Source organism: Schistocerca gregaria, chromosome 6, assembly GCF_023897955.1.
Source record: "Schistocerca gregaria isolate iqSchGreg1 chromosome 6, iqSchGreg1.2, whole genome shotgun sequence".
Classification (NCBI taxonomy): domain Eukaryota; kingdom Metazoa; phylum Arthropoda; class Insecta; order Orthoptera; family Acrididae; genus Schistocerca; species Schistocerca gregaria.
In genome coordinates, this window is record NC_064925.1 from 233,708,281 (window position 1) to 233,722,615 (window position 14,335).

Genomic DNA, 14,335 nt, shown 5'->3' on the forward strand with positions numbered 1-14,335 from the left:
ATGAGAAAAAGAGGGGGGGGGGGGGGGGGGGGGGGGGGAGGGTACAGGAAAGAAGACGCAGGCGGGGTTGAACAATCTGCACCAGAAAATGGGTTGTCACGGATGGTAATAAATGAATTGTGAGAAGCATGTGAAACTATAGAGTTTTGATAAATAATGTACAGTGCAGTTTGCTTGGGAAAAAAATCAAGTTTTGGATCAATAATTATCACCAACACCTTTCAATATCAGAGTCTCATAATGGGAAAAGCAATGTCACCATGACGAAATGGCTATCAGTATGAGAGATGACCTTGATTTAGTATGAAACTGAGACAGATGGAAAAAACCTGTTTATTAATTTAAAAAATTATCACTATCTACATCTACATTTATACTCTGCAAGCCACCCAACAGCGTGTGGCGGAGGGCACTTTACGTGCCACTGCCATTACTTCTCTTTCCTGTTCCAGTCGCGTATGGTTCGCGGGAAGAACGACTGTCTGAAAGCCTCCGTGCGTGCTAGAATATCTCTAATTTTACATTCGTGACCTCCTCGGGAGGTATAAGTAGGGGGAAGCAATATATTCGATACCTCAGCCAGAAACGCACCCTCTCGAAACCTGGCGAGCAAGCTACATCGCGATGCAGAGCGCCTCTCTTGCAGAGTCTGCCACTTGAGTTCGCTAAACATCTCCGTAACGCTATCACGGTTACCAAATAACCCTGTGACGAAACGCGCCGCTCTTCTTTGGATCTCCTCTGTCAACCCGACCTGTTACGGATCCCACACTGATGAGCAATACTCAAGTATAGGTCAAACAAGTGTTTAGTAAGCCACCTCCTTTGTTGATGGACTACATTTTCTAAGGACTCTCCCAATGAATCTCAACCTGGCACCCAACTATTAATTTTATATGATCATTCCACTTCAAATCATTCTGTACACATCCTCCCAGATATTTTAGAGAAGTAACTGCTAAAGTGTTTGTTCACCTACCATATAAACATACAATAAAGGATCCTTCTTTGTATTCACAATACATTACATTTGTCTATGTTAAGGGTCAGTTGCCACTCCCTGCACCAAGTGTCTATCCCCTGCAGATCTTCCTGCATTTCGCTGCAGTTTTCTAATGCTGCAACTTTTCTGTATATACAGCATCATCCGTGAAAAGCTGCATGGAACATTCAACACTATCTACTAGGTCATTTATATATATTGTGAAAAGCAATGGTCCCATAACACTTTACATCTGTAGATGTCTCTCCATTGAGAACAACATGCTGTGTTCTGTTTGCTAAAAACTCTTCAATCCAGCCACACAGCTGGTCTGATATACCGTAGGCTCTTACTTTGTTTATCAGGCGACAGTGCGGAACTGTATCGAACGCCTTCCAGAATTCAAGGAAAATGTCATCTACATTGGGATACATTTTTATCCCAATGTGAGACGAGGTGGTCAGTGCCTTCATGGAAAAATAAAAATGCTTGTGACTGCCTATGGAATGATAAATGTACCAGACATGCACTCTTCACCTGAAACAAACTGATGGCTGCAAATGTCTTTTTTCAGGACTCCAAAAATATGGAAATCACATGGGGAGAGATCAAGACTGTATAGAGGATGTGTATGGGCTTCCCAGTGAAACTCCTGCAGTGTAGTCTAAACAACATTGGCAATATGTGGACTCACCCACATCCACCCTTACACATCCCCATCATCCATACAGTCCCCATCTCTCCCAATGCAATTTTAATATTTTTGAAGCACTGAAGAAAGACATCTGTGGCAGTCAATTTGCTTTGGATTATGAGGTGTATGCCTGGGTATCATCATAGTTCCGAAGGCAACAGCAAACATTTTTCCATGAAGGCACTGACTGTCTTACCTCACAGTGGAATACGTGTATTAACAGTCACAGTGATTACACTTGAAACAGTAAACAGTTCACTTACTTTTTTTCCCATCTGTCTTGTTTTCATTTGATTGCCCTTTATAGATGTAGGCTCCAACCTGGCAGCATCAATACTATCCAGCTGGTATCTCATTAAAGACTCCACCACCGAATTTGCCAGCATCACAGAACAGCGGCAACACCACTTGCCAGCTTCTCCCATTAAAGGCATGGTCTGCCGCATTAGGCCTACAGAATGCTTACATGCACAATGATGCTGCTAATATGCACATAGTGACAACTGCACAGAAGACTTAGTAGTTGCTTGGATTCTCCTTGGGATAGTTGTGTTAGTTGTCCATTAGATTTTGGATGTGCAGCCACAGTAATGCTATTTTTTCAGCCAATATTTTGTTTGACAATTGTCTGAGTGAGCCAGTAGACAAAAGCTGCAAGCACTCTGTGACGTTTTAGCCCAGTCAGAGATAAGCAAGCACCGGGGACTATGCATAAAATGAACCAGTGATTAGATATTCAATCTATGCTGTGGTATGATGATATCATCAAGAGCTGCACTGTAGTGACACCTTTACTACTTGATTAAAGAAAGTGTTGGATTCTGTGTTTTGTTCAGGATGAAGCTGCTATCTCTACTAATTAAATTCTCCATCAAATTAATTTCTACTGGTCCCTTAATCACTGAGTCCGAAAAAGACAAAAGTCCATGCAAGACTTCCTCAGTCCTAAGGTCCACCTTTGGTATTAACCATAGCACCTTATGTATCTTTTTTAAGCACATTCTCAGACAAAATCAAATGATTGTGACAGGTAATTGTAGACGATTTGCAGCTGTCCCTGAGAATGATAGAAGAACAGTTGAAGATAAGCAACAGCACTATTGTTCAGTAACATTTAAAAAGGAAGAAAATTTGTGCCCATTTGTACCGCAGATGCTGACAGGCAAGCAGAAGCAAATTCTCATGGGAAATGGAAATGAGCATTTGGCGTCATTGGCCAGGAGGCACATTGTGGAGCAGGTCCAGCTGCCTTGGTGCAGGTCTTATTACATTCAATGCCACATTCAGCAACCTGCGTGCTGGATGGGAATGAAATGATGATGAAGACAACACAACACCCAGTCCCTAAGCAGAGAAAATCTCCGACCCAGCCAGGGACTGAACCCAGGCCTGTAGGACAGCAATCCATCACGCTGACCACTCAGCTATCGGAACAGATAATTCTCATGGGAACATCTGGGGATTTCATCAACATGTCTGACTGGAATCTGCACTATTTGGAAATTGTGATTACAGATGAGACCTGGTACTAAAAATAAGATGAGAACTGGTGTTAAAAATATGATCTGGAAACCAAACAACAGTCAATGGCATCTTCACGACTTCCCAAAAAGTGTCTGCTGACAAAATTCAAGATAAAGATAATGCTGATTGCCTTTTTCTGACAGCAAGTGGTCTATGAATTTCTACCCAACATGGAAGTTCTGAAACAGCCACTGCAACAAATCTGGCAGGTTTGGCCAGAACTTTACCAGACTGGACAGTGGAATTTCCTCTATGACAATGCCTGCCCACACACTGCAATCTGTGTGCTCAACTTTCCCACCCAATGCAAGGTGACTGTTCTTCAGTAACCACCTCATCCTTCAAGTTTCATGCTGGTAGACTTCTGTTTGCTTGCCCCCTTAACACTAGAATGACAGAGTTTCTAGAATTCTGGAAAGTAGTCATTTTGACCGTATTTATTATTACTCGCAAACAAGTTTCCTAATCTGTAGACTTTCATATAATAACTATTTGCAGTTGCTGCTAGAGATCTTTAGTATATGGCCCTTATCTACTAGGTGCACTTAGCACAGGTGATTTATGTTTTATGCACACATTTTCTGCACACAGCTTTGTGGCACTTTATACAGTTATTGCTAGTCTTAAATTTGCAGAGGCTGATTTGACACTTCTTCTGCTTTATAGATGATTTTGGTGCTGTCTCCTCTTCTTTTGTCTGTTATTTTACAGCTCTTTCACTCCCTTTAATTCATTTACCAGATGAAGTATTAATTTATTCCTTTCAATTTCCTTATTCATTATTTTGTAGACAGTCCATGCATTTACTGCCACCACATCCAAGATGTTGACGACATGTATCACCCATTTCTTATGAGTACATGCAATTTTTGTAGTGTATTTTGGAGTCATTTGATCGCCCACATTCAACCCATATTTTGTTACATTCTAGAATGTTATGTTTTCCAGTTTCTTCGTTGCCTCTGTCTGTTGTTACTTCACCAAGCAGTTTACTCAGAAGAATGACAATTTCACTTTTCTTTCCTTGGTATTCAGTCCTTATCAGCAATCTGGAGCAGGGCCGTGGTGCATTGTATTTCAGCCTTTGGATACTTTAGCTCATACCGGATTTCATGACAGATCTTTTTCATTGTACTAATTAATGACGCTTTCTTTTCTTTGAACTTTTTAATTAGTTGAAGCGATGTAAAGAAGTTGTCTGTCATCACGTTTCTTTCTTGATTTAGAGATAGCTGCAAGAGATGCAGAATTATGTATTTCCTGAGTGGTTGTTTCTCTTTATGCATGTCCTCTTTGCAGTGTGTGGAAAAACATTACCGACTGACTTTGTCACTACTTCAGCAGCACTGTAGAAACTGATAATTTATTTGTCATGTTTGTTGGCCATGAACTGAGTGAACGTGCGTTCTTTTTTGCTTGGTAATAGCTGCTTGTCTGTGGTTGCATTTTCTCCAGGGCAGTAAGAATGAATACTTGCATCCATGAACTTTCTCCAAATTTAAGATATAAGAATGAATTTGATGGCTGGCAGGCATTTAGCTTGGGTTTATTTTTCATTTAAACATAGAAATCTGAGAAGCTTCTGACATCTTCCCTTGGCATAATGTCTGTGATGACATTAGGCCCTCAACAATGCAATCATAGGTCATCTGCAGATACATCTTTAATAAAAATGATACCCTGAACATGTTTGCTGACTAAAAGTTTTTCCAGTTCAAGTGATACATTGCAATAATTGTTCTTTTAGTAATTTTTCAAGCATTTGATTCTGTGTATTTCTTTGTGAGACATCACTGCTTTGTCAGAAATAAGGTGGAAAGCACAGCAGCAATGTCATCTACTCATTGATAGGCATAAACAGTGGCACTTCTTTCTCTCCTTCTAAATGTTCACAGTCCATCTACCAGAAGATGAACGACTGGCAATCTCCCACTCAATCTCATCCCTAGTGACCATTTTTGTGGATGCATTCAACCCAACGTGCTGTGATGAACACAGTGAGGAGTGATGTAGATCAGCATTTGAGTCAATTTCCACTAAGCTCCCATCATTCATAATGTCTTCATGTTCATTTGTGTTTGATACAAAGTCGTGATCTACATCAGTGAAATCAATTTCCAATCCAATGTTGGACTTCCCCAATAGACATTTCTTGAATAGGGAAATCCACACTGGTGAGACATGTTTGACAATATCTTTCATGAAAGAGTATTGGCTAAATGACGTGGTATAAACTGTGGGAGAGTGGAAAGTGCAAGCATCAAGATGTAACAATGAGCAGAAACAAATCTGCACAAGTGTTGATTGTTACCACTTAATTGTTGGATTATCTACATACATTCAGAAGAGAAACTGTAGAGCAGTGTCAAATTGACCCCTTCATCATTCTAGATATATCAAATTAAATATTGAGAGTCCTAACACATGATTATAAAGAGGAGAAAAAAATTAGGAAAAGATTTCATGAAGGAAGCACATAAATTCGATTTGAAATTGAAGAAAACTGTGTGATGTGGGTCATTTTGACTCTTCCCGTAATTCTAGTGTTAAATTAGCCCTGAAATGCTTACACATGATCACGATGATTCGATCAATTCCACAAGAAGCATTTGGTGACCGTTTCCTATAGCTTTACAACCAATATTTTGTTCGTAACTCTTGTTTCCTTTATTTTCTGAGGTCATTCACCAAGCTTTTCAGTCACACCTTGTATAATATTTAAAGACAAAACACTTGGCAGATCAAGCAGATCATCATTTTCGGAATGCAAAATACAAACATTTCTAAAACAGTAGCAAGAATAGCAACTTTTATGAATGAGAAAGTCCCACTGTGTCTTTTGTATAAAGTATATTCACTTGAAATTCAAGAGCCAGGAAAACTACTGACCTCAATGTATTCACAAAGTCAACTTCTTTATATGTTTAGCAGCAATTTACTTAACAATAGTTTTGCCTTGCCACAATGGAAAAAAAGAAAAGAAAAAAAAAGAAAAAGAAAAAAGAAAGGTTGTGGGGAACAGACACCAGCAGTTATCTGCAGCTAATGCTGTCTGCAACCAACAGGTGATAGCATGAGGTACTAAATTTCACATCACATCGCTTTTTTCTTGAACAGAGGTATCAGTCTCTTTTTCTAGAGTAAAAACTTTTTTAAACCTACAGCTACATTTGTATGCTGTAATGTGTGATCTGAAATGCAGAGAACAATAAGTTATATGCAATCATACTTGTTCAGTACAATGTCTGTGAATAAAGTGTGTTAGTGATTCATCATCATCAGGATTTCCTTGCAGCAAGCTGGGTAGGAACTTTGTGAACAATATGCCTCCATTGGTTTCTGTCCTGGTATAGCTTCTCCCTCTCCACTACATCCCACGTTACTCGTCTCCCCTTGAGATCCTCCTTAACCTGGTCTGTCCATCTATTTCTAGGCCTTCCATTTCCAAATACTGGCATGGAGTTCAAATCAGGTGCATTTGCTTGACATGACAGAACCACTTCGATCTCAAAGCACTCATCCTCTCCTCTGCAGTCAATGCCACCTGCAGGTCTCTCCTTACATAATTATTCCTGATTCTGCCTCTCCTAGTTTTTTGTAGAGCTGACCTAAGGAACTTCATTTCACATGTTTGTATTTGACTCTCTTCTCTCTTATTTATGACACAGGCATCTAGACTATACATTGTGAATGGCGGAGATAAGTTTTATACATGGTCTGTTTGGCTCTTTGAGGGACTTCATTGTCCCAGATTAGATTTCATACTTGGTGGATGAAGCTAGATCCTTTTGTTATTCTGTTTAAAACTTCTAGTTTCGAACTTCCATCATGTGATATGATGCTCCCCAGATAATTGAGGCTTTTCACACATTCAACCTTCTCTCCATCCAGTATTTTGTGACAAGGTGTGGGTGTCTTGCTCATCTGCATTGGCACTGTCTTGTTCCTACTCACAGTTAACTTGATTTTTTTTAAATTTTGTGTTGCAATAATCTAGTCTCCTTTGAACCTCCATTTCCGTTTCTCCCGAAATGGGAATGTCATCAGCAAAAACAAATGCGCTGAGATCTTCATTTTCTTCTTCGTTGATTTTTTTCATGATTGTGTCCATAAGTGTGATGAAGAGTAAAAGGGAGAGCAAACTGCCTTGCCGAGCACCTCTCTTCCTCTTAAACCATTTTGATCTTCCACCTCCTACTTGTACACTGCTCTCACAACAATCGTACAGCATCTGGACCTTGAATCAGAAACATTATGTTTTCTCAAGCATTCCCATATTTTATCCCTTTCTGTGATTGGCAAATAGCACATATAAATACGTAAAGAATTTTTAAACAATGCTTCTTTCAAAACTGAGTGAGAAGAGCTGCAGTGCGATAATTATTACTTTCTCAATGTAAAGAGAATGCTGTTATTCTGAAACCACATAATCAATCTTTTGATGTTGCTTTGCAACAACACAAGTTTTTGATTCAATGGAAAACTGCCAGAATGTGAAGGCCAAAGATGGCCATAGACAAGTATACATAAGCAACTGGAGCAGCCTTTCATCAATAACAGTGGGGAGGCGAGATCCGGCATTCTTTAAATTACATTGGACAAGCCCATTCTTAAGAGTCCACACAGTATACAGTAGCCAGTGCGCAGTGTCCTATTTTCATCCCAAGCCCTGGGCGAGTTAATTCATTTGTATAGAAGGGGAGGCTAACATCGTTTGCCTACTTTCAGCCAGTTGGCAATGCGCAGCACTGACAGAATCTAGGAGCTTGCCTTATAATCTTTCTCAATAGATTTTACAGAAACTGTTCGGAAAAAAGTAGTACATTTTTGTGTTATAAGCTTCATGATGAAGCGCCACTCATTTTGTTAATGGTCACAGTTATTGTGATATTTGCATTTAAGTACTACACTAGAAGAAATTTGGAAAAGTTTGCAACAATAAACAGAGGTCGCTATGATTTTCTGTTTGCTGCATATTGCATCATATGTTGCTGCATATGAAATTTAGCTAACATACTGAACCCTTATTTAGACTTGAGTGGAGGTCTCTACATGTCACCAATCTCTAGAAAATTGACCTTATGTAATGTAATTGTTTGTGATCATGTGTGCCATGAATAAAGTCAGACTAAATATCCATAACATTTCTCATATCTCATAAATGGCTTGAGATACTGAAACGAGATTTTGGCAAATGATAGCACACAAAAAAGAGCATTTTGCCATATGGTTATTACACAAAACTTCATTTTCTACGTTTTTGATGATAGAATGTAATTTTTAAGGGATATCTTGTGAACGGAGAAATGTTGTGGGATCTGAAACTATTGTATCCACGGACACAACCAACCAACCAACCAACCAACCAACCAGTCAACTCGCGCATGCGCTCCCTGTCCGTGACATCGCTGGCCACAGGTCCTGTCGCGGCCGTCGGTGTCTCAGGGCGTTACCGCCGACGGAAGAGGTCACGCCATGGCTGAGCTTGGGTCCGCAGTGCCCTCTGCCTTTTGCACATAAGGAGGAGCGCTGGCCCCGAGACGGGCAGTCTATTGCCGATTGTCTATTGCTAGCCTTTCGTGGCGTTTATAGCGGAGACATTGCAGTGTGATATTTGCTATTATATTCGACTAGGCTCATTACACGGATTACTCTTGGATATTACTTGGACTTGTATTGCTGGTGCACATTTCATCAGAAATAAAGATAAGTTATCTCTTCATTCTAGCTGGCGCAATTCTTGTCATTAATTATTTTTCGGCCAACAGACATACCTACATCCTCCTCACTAACCATGCTTAATACAATTTGTGGTGACTGCCCCAAAAGTACCGCCGAGGACCTTGGGTTTGGGAGCCGTCACAAAAGGAACAATACAAGTGCAGACATTACACATTATTTTTGTACTGAGGAAGTGCTTTTCCATAAGCAATTAACCTTACTTGTCCTGATAAACTTAGTAAACCACTATTTCAAAATTATGTCACAACTATGTCTGAAAAACATGTTAACAAGGTTACATTGTGTAAACTCTGCTGTGTTTTGGCAAAAGAAGCTAATTTTAACACAGCAACATGACAAATTTATTCAAAATTAGCCACTCAGGATCTTTCTCTGAAAGTTCCAAAAGGTTAACAAGTAGGACAAAAATAAATCACTGCTTTTGTTGCATTTTCAATGGACAGTACATCTTTTTGGAAAGCCATCATGCAACTCTGCATATGGAGAGGCTCTACTTAACACTTACAGACAATATGAGCATAGGCTTCAGTTTAGACTGCTACTCCCCCTCCACCAGCACTTGGCATTTCCCCTATGGCAGGCACACCAACAGCCTGCCTGCAACCCCCACCACTAATGCTCTCCCATGCTTGTCCAGCTGACTGCACACCTACTGGTCACATTATTCTGTGTGCAGACTAGCTGCTGGATCTGGCTCATTGCTGGGATGTGTGAAAAAATCAACAGTGGCCACAGCACAGAGCAGTTCGCCATGCTTCAGAAATCATAATGTGTTGAACAGTCCTGAGGAGGTGAAATCTCCTCATGATTTAACCATCTAAAAACTGGAATAAAAATTAAAAATAACCCATTTATTCATTGTGTGTGAACAGTTAGGTAATGACATACATATAAATTTTAAGTTTAACTAATGATGATGATGATGATGATGATGTTGATGATGACGAGGTTCCATACTCCATACACCGCCGACTAGGCAAGGTCTTAGCAGAGGTGGTTCGCCATTGCCTTCGTCCGACTGTAATGGGGAATAACCTGCTACTTAAATAAAAAAAAAATAATGGAAAAATACTTACTGTTTAATGCAAATCCAAAATTCACACACGTTTCTGAAAGACTTTATATGAACTGGTATTTAACACTAAACATCCATTTGATCATGTGGAATGTGCAATTCCTCAAAGGAGTATCAAAGGAGTATTCAGTGGAACAATATCCCACTCACATTAAAACACATGCAACTCTATAGTCTGTGTATATAATATTACCTCTAAGCTGATTTAAAGAAAAACTTTAAGACTATTATAAAATTACAAAAACTCTGCAGAAGTTTTCTACAGTTAGTGCAACTTTCAGTATCTGCAAATAACTTTAATTTTTTCATTGTAAGAAGTTTAATTCCTTCAGCAGCTCTCATCTGATGCTCGCCTTTTTCCTCTTGCCATCTATTTTTCTCTTTTTCTACTGATTCCATGTAACAAGACTGAGCATTTTTCACTGAATGTGTCAATCATTTTGTTATTTCAACATCTGCTACCCTTCCAGAAGAAATAATAGCATCAAAAACTTGCCATGGAGTAATAAGCATTTTTTCAGTTTTATGTGTTCTGAGGTCACAGAAAACCTCCATTACAATGATGCATTCCCATTAAAAATATGAAAATAACTCCTTTTATACTTGGTAATGAAATAAACTCCTTTAAATTGACAATTAACACTATCAATGTCCAGAAATCTATCATTTCTCAACCAGAATGTGAAAGCATGGGTCTAAATAAGGGGCTGCTTCTGCTGATTTGAATGCCACAAAATTTGGATAAAAAAATGAAATTGCCTTCGGCAAAGGAAATTTTAATAGGGATGTATCCATTAACTTCTTTGACACTATCTTCATACAGGTTCAACAGTCAGTTCAGAACTGCAGCATAGGCAAATCATTGATACCTTTAACCTTATTCAAATCATCTTTTTGTAACAAAACCTATATATCAATACTTTTGGAAGGAATAAAATTATCTTTCTTTGTCAGGTCAGTTCAGGGAAAAGAAGACACTGTTCAAAGAACTTTACTTCATGATACATTCCATAAAAATATTCACAATATTTGTCAACCCATCTTAAAGAAATGAAGCTAATGGCATATCACTCTGGAACTCTCTTAAAAACGGTTCAAACTATGAAGCAACAGATATAAAAAATGTCAATTTTACACCAAGTATCCTGAATATGCTCTGAAATGCTTCAAAACTGTGACTTTTCTCTTGACACTTTGAGATTCTGAGCAACATCTGTAACAAATACTGATAAATTAGGAAAGATAGAAATAGCTTGCTCAGCTACATTTACATTTTCCAACGATACCATTGAGCAAAACTTACATGGGAATGTACTGGAACCTGAGAATTACAATAATCAACACCTCTCGGTAGCATATCTTTGAATAAATAATACAATGCTCGTAAAAACTCAACTATATTCCAGCCAATGTTTTTAAAGTCTGCTTTAAAGAAACTGTGTGTGTAGTCCATAGATACTAATGTTTAAAAGCACTGTACCCTGGGACTGCCGAAGTGGCATCACCTAAAAAAGACTTGCACCAGGCGATCAGATCTACCCGCTGGGAGACCCTTGCTACATGACATTTCATTTTCATTTCAACTCTCATGATACCTTTAAGCTGACATTTTGGCCCTCCACTGATATTTGTATAACTTTGACATTTTCTTCACACAAACCACTTTTTTGCCCATTTACAAGGTTTGGGTTTATGTGTATCCTAAAAAACAGATTCTGAATATCTCAGAGACATCATTTTCTAGTTTTCCACAATTTGAATACCAAGCCCATTTGTTACTTCTCAGAGATTCCATTTAAACTTCTGTCACAGATTGCAACAATATAGTCACTTTCTTTTACCACCTCTGAAAGCATATCACTAAAATATGGAGCAAGACCACAGACAACTGTGCATGCAACTTCGCTACACTGTAGCTGCAGTTTTGGTGCAATTTCACAATCTGGAAACATCATTTTGAAAAGATGAACAGTATCTGCTGTGATACAAAAAAAGCTATGCTGAATCATACCATTCAGGCACCGTACAATTTCAGCTTTTATTGCTTGCTCTGATGATAAAAACATCTCTCTTTCACTTTCATGAACCATCAGAAGTGGCATATGATAACAAGATGCTTGCATTATACTTAGTCATCACTTTCCAGATGTGAAGACTCTTTGACACAACTGGATTTTTTGGTAAAATGAGACACAGGTAAACATTTTTTTAAAGTTTAAGCCAATTTATGTTTATTCCCTTTTATATGACTCATTTATGCATATGATCTTTTGCATAGTTTACAGTAGGTAGAAACTTTTATCTTTCTTCATTTCATCTATTCACATAGAATATTCACTAAGCAACCACAGTGGGTTCAAGAACACCTGCTACCAGCACTCATCTGTGTTTTCATTAATTAGATAATTAATTACCATCAACTGGGGTGACTCTGAACCCCTGAGTGTAATATCGAACCTTGACACAATTTCACCCTTTTCCTTCCATTTCTGGATAATCTTATACAGGGTGAGTCACATAAGACGTAACAATCCTTTTATTCCGTGAATGGTTACACATATTGAAAAGTGGTTTTTGGCAAATTTTAGAGCATCAAGGGGCACATATTTTTTCGTTTTGTTAATGTTTTCAGTGCTGATATCAATGGAGATATTGAAGAAAGTACATTTTTTTAAATGGAACCATATACTTTTTGTAACTGTGTTCAGTAGATTTTGAGCAGGAAATTACAGTGATACAGGGTTTGTTAATGTTGAGGCTGAAATCTATTTTAAAAATTGAGAAATATCCTAGAATTTGTGAGCACGGTGGGCCAGAATTGACATTAGCGGTGTGAACACCACCAAGCAGAGGTCTGGTGCTACGCTGTGTCAGACTGTCAACATATTTGTCTGTTTACTTGTCTACACTGAAGGCTGCTCATTTCTGCATCAACATTTGTTGCATGCAGAGATGTACACTAGTGAAGAGAAGCTAGATTTACTACTTTTATGTGGTGAATATAAAAGAAATGACATAAATGGAGTACAGCAGTATAGGGCTATCTATCCAGATTGCCACTATCCAATGCACTAGGCAATTGCACAAATTAGCAAGACAGTAGTGCAGACAGGCTGCTTGAATGTCAGAAACAGGACACAAGAGAAGATGGCAACTGAAAGAGAACACAAAGAAGATGTTTTGGCTACAATGCTAATGAATCCACAGTGTTATGCGACATATTGCCAAGGAATGTGGAATCAGCCAGACAAGTGCCATTTGCATCCTGCATCGACAGAATTTCCATCCCTATCATCTGTTGCTACACAGACATTTGACGACTGAGACTTCAAAAGTCATACATTTTATATACTAAGATGGTATCTGTCCTTTCGGAAATGTCCGAAAGAACAGATACCATCGGTGACCATGCAGCTCGTTAGAATGAAATTACAATGAAATGAACGCCCTTAGCTGCTTAAAGGCGTTGACATACGTCAACAGGGACAGATGAAAGTGTGTGCCCCGACCGGGACCTGAACCTGGGATCTCCTGCTTACATGGCAGACGCTCTATCCATCTGAGCCACCGACCACACAGAGGATAGCGCAACTGCAGGGATTTATCTCTGGCACACCTCCGCGAAACCCACATTCTCAACATATTGTCCCGCACTACATTCGTAGTGCCCCTGCCCATTATACTCATTACTTGCGGTGCGTTGCCGATTCCCGCAAGAGTTCGGGCACTGTTTGTGCATTTGCACAGAAGAAGAAGATAGTCAAGTGGCTGGTGAGCCTTAACTATATATATAGTCCGAAAGGACAGATATCATCTTACAGGAATCGGCAACACGCTGCGAGTAATGAGTATAATGGGCAGGGGCACTACGTAGGTAGTGTGGGACAATATGGTGAGAATGTGGGTTTTGCGGGAGGCATGCCAGAGATAAATCCCTGCAGTCGCGCTATCCTCTGTGTCCTTGGTGGCTCAGATGGATAGAGCGTCTGCCATGTAAGCAGGAGATCCCGGGTTTGGGTCCCGGTTGGGGCACACATTTTCATCTGTTGACATATGTCAACACCTGTAAGCAGCTAAGGGTGTTCATTTCATTGTAATTTCATACAGTTTAGTTGGTCTGCCCTTCAGCAAGTGAGAGATGACCCTAGGGGTTTTTGAAATGTGCTACTTACCAATGGAGCAAGTTTACTATCAATCCTAGTGTAAATTTGCATAACACGCACCACTCAGCCACTGAAAATCCACACTGCCTTCATCAGGTGCAACAGCAATGACCACGAAGGATAAATGTATGGTGTGGAATCATAGGAAATTAAAC

The 14,335-nt window shown here is 39.3% G+C and overlaps 1 protein-coding gene across 2 annotated transcripts in view; it reads right to left on the reverse strand.

Annotated features, from left to right (window-relative positions):
- LOC126278141 (SUMO-specific isopeptidase USPL1-like) overlaps window positions 1–14,335 on the reverse strand; it is a 61,925-nt gene that overhangs the window by 19,818 nt on the left and 27,772 nt on the right. The gene's annotated exons all lie outside the window — the stretch shown is intronic.